This window comes from Oryza glaberrima, chromosome 1 (assembly GCF_000147395.1).
Source record: "Oryza glaberrima chromosome 1, OglaRS2, whole genome shotgun sequence".
NCBI classification, from domain to species: Eukaryota; Viridiplantae; Streptophyta; class Magnoliopsida; order Poales; family Poaceae; genus Oryza; species Oryza glaberrima.
This window is the reverse complement of record NC_068326.1, coordinates 7,983,067-7,993,517: the sequence shown is the minus strand read 5'-3', so window position 1 is coordinate 7,993,517 and position 10,451 is coordinate 7,983,067.

The following is a 10,451-nucleotide window of genomic DNA, read 5'->3' as shown; positions in this document are numbered from 1 at the left end:
TAGAATTGAAAAAAGAAATCAAAGAGTGGCCAAAAGGAAAAGAAAAAACAGTGGGGATCAGACAAAGTCAGGATCGATGGGGATGTTGGGAGAAAATTATTAGTACAGTACCTGGTTAATTGAGAATTAAATTAGGGGTCTAATTTAATTCAGGTGAGAATTGCATTCACATCCCTGGATAAACTGGTTATTTCTAATTTTGACTGAACCTCTTGGAGGCCACTCTTGATCTTACAAACTTGACTAGCTAACAACCTGTTTTGGTTGGGCCTGTGCCTATGTGTGGTTTATGGACATGACAAAAAAGTAGGGTGAGGCAGAAATAAAGCCACATGGCTTAATCACTTAAAAAGCAATGAAGCGTCCACATTTTGAATCAATTGATAAAGTATTGGTGAAGCTAGAGAAATCTCGCATGCTAGCGATAGGTTGTTTGTCTTCTACAAACTGGTAGAAAGGAAAGTGTTTCTCCGATCTAAGATGTACGATAATACATCGAGACAAAAACACGCAACATCTATGTATGAGCGGATAAACGTTGATATATCGAAAAATATATGTATATTTCATAAAATTTGAGAATCATCTCACTTTACAATTTCGTCATTTTATCCCATATAAACTAAAGACCCCTTTCGCCATCATTGGTCTATCTGAATTCATTTGGATGTGTACCCTTTCGTCTATTTTAAAGATGCAGATATCACTGAACTTACTTTCCAGGGGCAAACCGGAATTTAAGAGTTTCTCGTGTGCATAAATGTGCGGTCGTTCCCATCAGTGCCGTAATTACCATTTTCTAGAACGATTTCACATCACGCATGGTCTCAAAAGCTTATTTGGTCAAAGTGTATGATTTGTTTTTCTAATCAGAGATGAAGAAAAAAGAGAGGGTGATTTGTCCGATAGACGACTAAATTTACCAATGACGCTGACACGTCAAGGTGATAACAAAGTAACATGATGGAGATTAAGGGATAATCTGAGACTGAGCAATCCATCTCAATATACGATTGACCAAACAAAGTAACAAACCATCATGAGTTCATGACCTACTTTTTTTCTAATATAACTAACTACTCTCTCCGTCCTCTAATATAAGGGATTTTAACATTTTACTTACTCTGTTTGACCATTCATCTTATTTAAAAAAAATTAAAATTATTATTTATTTTATTTGTGACTTATTTTGTTATCCAAAGTACTTTAAGCACAACTTTTCGTTTTTTATATTTGCACAAATTTTTTGAATAAGATGGGTGGTCAAACGTTATAAGAAAATAGTGAATGTCCCTTATATTAGGGGACGGAGGTAGTATTTAACTGGAGACTAATATCACCTAATACAATATGAACGGATAGTTGTAATTTTGTTACAAAGATAATAGAAAATATATTATAATACTGTCTAAAATAAATTAAAATTCATGTTGTGCAATGTGTTATCAATCCTCTTGCACAACATGAATTTGCTTGTTTTATACGTAGCTATGTAATTAGCTTGTTTTCTAATGATAAAAAGTTCAACTAAGTTTTAAGATTAACAAGAGGTGGGGTGACAAATTCACTAATACCTTCTCTTTTAATGAGTATAGATTGTGCCGGAATGTTTCCTTTACTAGACAAACACTGGTAAACCATTTTGAAATTAGTTAAGCTCTATTCTACTGCCAAGGTAAAATTAGAATATATTGGCCGCCCGGTTTGAAGTATCGAAGTTTTTGTCTCGGTCATACGAGATTGTACTGTCTTTAACGAGGTTTATGTTGGGCGAAAAAATATGTCTCAAGTAAGATAAATTCCCAAATTAAACGAATTTAACACTCCCGTATATGAAAAGATATAAAGTAATTTGATATGGTAAAATTATCCAAATTACACACTTTGGAAGACAATATAATAAAGAGTAAATTACACATTACACCACTAAAGTGTATCTTATTTCACTTTGCACCAGGTTTAATATATACTCACTTTACACCAGAGTATATTGAAATAACTCTCACTTTGCACTTTACACTAGGTGTTGTATCATAAATCTTGTAAAATATGATTAAAAATTATTAAATAAACTTTTTAATTTAGACTATGTTTGATGAGGATTCATTGAAAAAATTTATGAAATGTCATGAAAATCCTATATATTTGATGATGTAGTTAAGTGAAACCTAAATCAGTGAACCCTGGTGTAAAGTAAAAATATGTGTTAAACTTAGTGCAAAGTGAAACAATGTACACTTTATCATGCGTAAAGCGCAATTTTTATTTACTTTCCACTTTGACCACCTTTTAATATGGAATAGATATAAATAAACTCTTATAAAATCTTAAAATTTATCGTACGAATCTGATGTAAAGAAAGGGAATCGAAATTTTTTTTTTCTTACAAGTCACGACCGTGCCAACGGAGCCGTTAATCAATAAGATCCGTGACGATGAGTCGATGAAGCACGAACAACAACAACAAGTTGCTGTGTCCCTTAGAACAATATCATACTACCTCCGCTTCAAAATATTCGACACCGTTAACTTTTTAGCACATCTTTAACCGTTCGTCTTTTAAAAAAATTTGTGAAATATGTAAAACTATATGTGTACATGAAAATATATTTAACAATAAATCAAATGATATGAAAAGAATAAATAATTACTTAAATTTTTTTTAATAAGACGAATGATCAGCCAAATATTTTGAAATGGAGGGAGTACTCCATACCACTGATGATCATCACGTCTCGATTCACCGAGGCACGACGATAGCCAACGATATCCATTTGCTCTCGACGAGAGTGAGCATCTAGCTCGCTAGCAGCCGGCAAAATCAACGGCGGCGGCGGCGGCGGCGGCGGCGGCGGCGGAGCTAGCAGACGACGAGCATAAGCAGCTGCGGCTGCGGCTGCGGAAGAGGGTGGCATATGGTGTGGCTTCTGCTCTCTCCACCGTCGCCAATGCAAACCACCAACATGAGGAGGAGGATGAACAGAAGGGGGGATTTTATAAGGGTTTTGATTGATGGCGGGAGTCTCAGATCGAACCAATCATTCATCGAAATCTATCTCGATCCCCAACAAACTCGCGAATAATCCTACCGACCTCCGCGGAATTAACCCCTTTTAATTTGCGCGCGGCCGCGGCGTCTTAAACTTAGCCCATTACAAACTCCAATTCATCTAATAGCCAATTTATACAATAGTTGCTTACTATACTATTAATATATGGTCCCACATGTTATACACACACTGTGTCTTAGAGTCCGTGCTGCAACTGGCTACAGATCTGTAACCCGCTGCTCCTCTCTCATCTTTTATCTTATTAAAATATATTTATAGCTGGCTAATAGCCTGCTATTGTACCTGCTCTTATCCCTTGCATGGATGACGGACGAGCAGTCAATCACCCTTCATGCGAAAAAGCTAATCGTTCCCCCTCACTCCGGGGGTGTCTCCCCGGTCATCTCCGGAAGGGAGGGGGCGGCGCCTCGGATCAGAATCCTCTACACTTGAAGAAGTCAAGTGACTTTATTATTAACATGTGGTCCCAAAGACACCATGCATTTGATTGCAGAGGATCTCAATCTGTTGCCTCCTTGCAGATAGCTTTTTTTCATTTCTAGTTTATTTTTGGTTTCTTTTTCTTTTTTTTTAATATGTGCATCACTATCTCTATCTCTATCTCTATCTCTACTACTTAAAAAATTAAAAAGGTTTCCGAGGTTTCCGTCGTCAATCTAAATTTATTTTAAAAAAGAGCGAAAAAAAGAAGCATGATTGTATGGTAAAAAGGGAAGAAAAAAACGAAAAAAAAAGTCTGATTCCCTCCCCGAGTAGTGCGCACGATTTTTTTTTTTCCAATTCCTCCCAGATCGCTCCACAATTTCCAATCCTCTTCCTAGATTAGTTTAGGCCCATATCACGTTTAGCCCCACTACGCTCAGATCAAGCTCACTCAGCTCAGATCTTAATCCGAACATCACAAGAACACTGAACACCCCATATTACATCCAAGCCGAACACCACAAGAACGTTACATACATTCTATCATATATATATATATATATATATATATACACACACACACACACACACACACACACACACACACACACACACACAACCAAAATATGTAGTCAGCGGCGTGCATCGTCTTTCCTGAGAACGTCTCCATCGATCCCGGTTATGTTGAGGACCACCTGCTCATCGTTCTCACTGGCGGCGGCGGTACCTCGCCACATACCGCTCTAAGTTACTGGTGGCAAGGTCGACGGCGTCGAACCGCACCTCCCGGACCTTGCGGTGGAGGCGGGAGCGGACACCATCACCCGTGCGGTACTGCTTGGGAGGTCTAGGCAGCTGCGCCACGCTGGCGCCCACGACGATCGCCTCCTCGTCGTGCTCTTCTACGTCTACCACCTCCTCCATGCATGACTGCTGTCGCCGCTGTTGCAATTGCCGCGCGCGCCTCTTGAGGAGGAGCAGCTGCAGAGAGATAGTAGTACTACCTCGTACTGGTACGACACTTGATAAGGTAGCAGTAAATTAGCGTGAACTACATGATGGGGGGATTTTTTTTTTTTTTTGAGAATTATACAATACAACGCAGACACTCACAACATATGCGCACTCACCCCTATGAATGCACGCACGCAAACGCTACCCCTATGAGCATCTTTGAATACTGGGTCGGCAAATCCATCCTGGAGATTAACGAAGTCACCATAGGCGCCTCGCTGTCGACGAGTACATCGCCTACCACTGAAAGCACAAAGCCGTTAAATCCTGAAAAATTTGCTCCCATGTGAAGTTGAACCCAAGACCTATGGTGTTACTGAGACTCTTGTAACCACCAGGCTATAGGCCCTTTCGCACGTGATAGGGGGATTTAGTCCAAGCATCTGTGGTGGGGTCTATTTAAGATTTGAGGAGCGGATGTCGTTAGTCTGTATTTTTTATAAATCATTTAGCAGTTTAAAAAAGTATGTAAACGAAAACTGAGATAAAATTTGTCTTAATTAGATTAGAAAAGAACGAGACGTTAATTGATGCATTGCATATAAACTTCAACCTTAACCTAACCTTATCTCTCCTGTACACAGTACACTAGTTCGTCCGTTTCACGGATGTTTTGCCCTGTATGCTTCACTCCACATCACTCTCGCTACAAAAGACCATTCCGGGGGAGCTTGTGTCAGCTGCAGCTTTTCCCAAAAGCTGCTTCTGTTAGAAGCTGCTCCAAACAGTCTACAGCTTTTGAGAATCTGTAGTTACATATTCTGAAGAATGAACTAAGAAGCCAGAAACTGGAAAAGCTGGGTTTCAGAGTTTTTCCATATTCTCAGAAACTGGCTACCAAATAACTGCTTCTTAGAATCTAAAACTAGATCAAACAAGCCCTCCATATCTCGCGGCTTGACAAGAAGCATGCCAACTGATCAGCCATGTGTACTACTCGATGCCTTTGCTTCCCAAGCTCTCTTTGTCGCGTCGTCCATCAGAGTTTTGTGATCGAGTCTGGAGATATAAGGTGAGCTGATTTGTTTTAATTTGGACATCAGGGTTATTTTTTTTCTCTCGAAGCAACATTTATGGACTTCAAGATTAATAGTAAAAGAGTGAAAATGTTGTATAGAAGATTAGAAGTATTTTCCTTGACAAACCAACGGTGTAATCCACGGATGCCATCAGTATGTATTAGTAGTCAAAGTATTTGAATTAGTATACTTTGTTACGAGATATGTATATGTTTAAATAATGTAAAAATGACGTAGAGATAATGATTTGATATTACTTGCATATTGAGTTCTAGAAATACAATAAAATTGTAAATGATATATTATGTTTACATGATATTTAAAATATTGTAGATAATAATTGCTAGTGGGTTTATGTGGTACACTTGCATGTTAAACTTTAAGAGTCAATAAATATCAACTTTATAGTATTATATGATTCATGCAACTAGCTTGGGGCTATATGAAGAGTATAGTCAGCGAGGAACATTATCGGCCTTATAAATCGACCACCTGGAAACCACTTGATAAAATTAATTAAGCTCATACTCTCTCTGTTCTACGAGATAAAATATTTTACTCTTCTATTTTATCCTAAAATATAAGATATTTTATTCCTCAATTTCTAACTTTTCTACTATTTATTCCCTATCTACTAACTTTTGTAGTTATATTCCTATAACTATCACTTTTGTATCACGACTTTGCTACTTAATTTTGGAAAAAGAAAAGGTTTAATCCCTTGTGTTGTTATGGGATGGATGAAGTAAATTCAATTGTTTGATAAATTTTGATCAAATTTGATTGGCAGCCAGTTAGTTATGGAGGTTATGGATGAAACTGCTAGGCAACAATGGGTCATTTTGGATCAATGCTAAAACGTGTCATACCAATTGTTTTGGTAGTTTGAGCAGTAAATACGATGGTTTGGTTTGAAGCCAAATGATGGGTAATGCACATGCTCAGTTTGAAACAATTCTAGAACTTTCTTTGCTATTATATAAATTTTGGCTTCCAATTAATATCAATTCGAACAAATTCATTTATAATACTCTAGAGTTATTTTGGTGGGCTACTAAACCAAACAAACTTTATATATATAGGGAATAATTAACTATTTGCCGCTCTTACAAGTGATAATTAAGGATTTGCCACTAGGCACACATGTCATAGATTGCGAGTGGTAAATCCTTAATTGCCACATTTCAAAGTGGCAAAAAGTTAAATACCCCGATATATAGCGTTGTGTTGATTTTTAAGACTCTACTGAGGATCAATGAGGCTTCCCTTGAAGCATATGATTTTTTGGAAAAACTTAGGAGGAGCTAAAATATTTCCTGCCAAAATCTTATAAGATTCATGCGTTCCAAGGAGCCCTAAATTTGGCCATGGAAACACATGAATTATCAAACAAAAAAAGGTAACAGTATTTGCTCAAGAGAAAGATATAACACATATTGGCGTGAAGTGAGTATAACTTAATTGGTTAGTTTCTTCGTGGTGGAATCTATCCACCCGGGTTTTTATAGGGATAGGTGACTTCGTGAATCTTAAGATATACTGATACAATCTTCAAAGGTGCTCAAAGGGATAGAGTGATTGCGTGCACATTTATATGAGCATCTGTTGTTTTAAAAAAATGCAACACCACCTAGTCAACCCTTTGCTAAGGTGTGGCCAAGATCTATTGTTCACACCTTAGGCAAGGTAAGGGGAAAAAATAAATATGGCGAGTAGAGTCTGTGGCTAGGTAAGAAGAAAAAATATAAGGTGGTGTTTAGATACAGGGACTTAATTTTAGTCTCTATATTTAGACACTAATTTAAAGTATTAAATATAGACTACTTACAAAACTAATTACATAAATGAAAGCTAATTTGCAAGACAAATTTTTTAAGCCTAATTAATCCATAATTAGAAAATGTTTACTGTAGCATCACATAGGCTAATCATGGATTAATTAGGCTCAATAGATTTGTCTCGCGAATTAGTCTAAGATTATGTATGAGTTTTTATTAATAGTCTACGTTTAATATTTATAATTAGTGTCTAAACATCCGATGTGATAGGGACTTGAAAGTTTTAGTCCCATCTAAATAGGGTCAAATGTGATGAGCGTAGTCTGTGACTAAAAACCAATTGACTATGTTTGGGTAAAATGTGGCATTTTTTGGTTTTCTTTTAGGTGTTTAATGTAGCTTTGGGGAATGATTTTGAGGTGTTTTTAGTGTTTGTAATATTATGGTGTTTAAAGTGAGAACTTTTTCTTGGGTCATGTGTATCTCTTGCCTTTGTTTAGAAAAAAATGTGGCACTTAATTAAGAAAACAACCCTGTAAACAGATGGCCTGGCACGTTAAAGCGCTGAGCTGTTCAGCGTGCAGTGGCCGTGGCCCATGGCAGCTCAGCTTGATTATATTCCAATTAGGCCCAAAACTGTGGCATTTGGGCTACTACAGGAAGTACACTACAGTGCTCCAGTACCTGGTACTACCCTAGCCTTTAGCCCTGTTTAGATCCTCCAAAATAGCAAAAATTTTGCTATTTTAAAGTATCTTTTGTCATTTTGGATCTAAACACTAGTATTAAAACTTGGCAATTTGGCATTTGTCATTTGCTAGTCCATAGTAGTAAATTGTGCCAAAAAATGCTTTGGGACCACTCCCTCTCTCTTTCTCTCTCTCACTTTAGTGCTGGCAAAATTTTAAAATACATCTAAACACCAACTAGTATTTTTGCAATACTAAAACTTTTACCATTTACCATTTGCCATTTCAAATGGATCTAAACATGCCCTTTACTGCCTTTGCTGCAAACTGCACTACTGCAGTGCAGGCTGTGGCTGTGCACTGTGCAGTGCCCTGCTCTCTCTCTCTCTCCCTTTTCTGTTGGTCCTCTTGTCCTTTTGCCTTTTTTTCCAGGGGGAGGACAATGTGGCGTAGTACGGCCTCTCGCCACCTGCCCAATCAATTCTGTCTGAACCGGATCTAGCGTGCAATCAAGGGAAAAAGAAATGGATTTACATTTATAAATGATACTACCGCAGTTTTTCTTATATACAACACCGTTAACTTTTCACATAATTGTTTAAATATTCGTCTTACTCGTCTTATTAAAACTTCAGTATAAATATGAAAAATATATGTTAAGGTTATAGTATAAAATAAGTTAACAATAAGTAAATAATATTTTATATTTTTAATAAGATGAATAGATAAATGTCACATCAAAAATTGACGACATCAATATTACAAAACCGATAAGCATTCAGTGAAACTATGGTCCTATACTCCTGTCGTGTCTTTAAGACAAAATACAGTATGTTTTTTCCGTTTTCCATCACGCCCGGTACTCCATATTTAGCCGTACTCTGCGAGATAATAACGGTTGTTAGTTTAATATTTCAAAAGATACCATATATATCCATATTTCGTTTTTTCCCCAATGTGAACTTGTGAAGACTACCACGCTTCTAGAAGGTTTGCCTGTATATTATGAGAAAAAAATTATGTTGTCCAGATACTTAGACATTGAAGAATTTTTCAGTTTAAAGTCAAGCTTGTTTGAATTTAACTAACTTTATATAAAAAAATTGCAATACGTAGAACACCGAATTGATTTCACTAAATATATTTTTTAGTATATTCATTTTATGTTGAAATGCTGCTACATTTTCATAAAAACTTGGACAAACGTGGATAAATTAAACTTATGATAGATAAATCAAATAGAATCTTATAATATAAAATGGAGGGAGAGGTAATTCTTCCACTTCTTACTTAGGGCCTCTTTGAATCGCGGGATTGAAAAAAACGTAGGATTTTGATATGAATGTAAGTGTAAAACAGAGAATTGCAAAACGCAGGAAAAACACAGGAATGACTGTTTGATTGAACCGCAGGAAAAACACAGGAATTGGATAAGAGAGATAGACTCAAAGGAAAGTTACCAAGAGGTTGAAGCTCTTGCTAAATTTCCTCCAAAATCTCTATAGGATTGTCCATTCCATAAGAATTTCAAAGAATTAGATATGATTTAATCCTTTGTTTCAAAGGGCTTTATAGAAAATTTTCCTATATGATTGAAATCCTCCAAAATTCCTATGTTTTTCCTCCAATTCAAAGGGGTTCACTCCAATCGCACACCCCCATTTAATTAAGCTGCATTCGCTACTACGGATTTGGAACCCTCACTTCAGCACGTAAAACGGAACAATAAATTAGCGTATAATTAATTAAATATTAGCTTAAAAAACTTTGGAAATGGATCAAATATAATTTAGGAAACGTACGTGTAAAAACGGAAGATAAAAGTTAGCTAAGGAAATGTTCGAAAGAAGACAAACTTACTCTCTATACTCTTCCATGCAGGCTTAGGGCATGTACAATGGTCTTTATTAGCGGTCTCTCTTTATTGTCATGCAATCATATTTGGTGACGTGGAAGAGAGAGGGAGAAGGAAAAAGAAAGATGGTTGCTACGCATGACAACAACATAGAGTCAACTCTTAGTATTTATTAGGAAATTTTTCGTTGCATTGAGTCTAATAAAGGAAAGATCACTAGTAAGAAATTATTTTAGTGCATTAATGTTAGAGACAGTATTGTCTTGACTACTGTAACAATTAACATAGAGATCATACCAGTCTCTACCTTTGTACTTGTCCTTAGATGGTGCTACCACTAACCTGTTGTCTCATTAACTGTTCACTGTTGGCCACGCGACCGTTCCATCTATGTAGCCCTCTCCCCCTCGAAACAGTCCTTCCACAATCTATGGTTCTATCCCAATATATAATTTGTTATACCATTCATTCGATTTTTCTAAATCGAACAAAAAAGAAGTCCGAAGAAACCCCGGAGATCAATGACCGTAACAAAAGAAACAAATATCACTCACCGGCCTAAATAACACTCCAATGCAAGTCACTTTAGATCAAATCGAAGC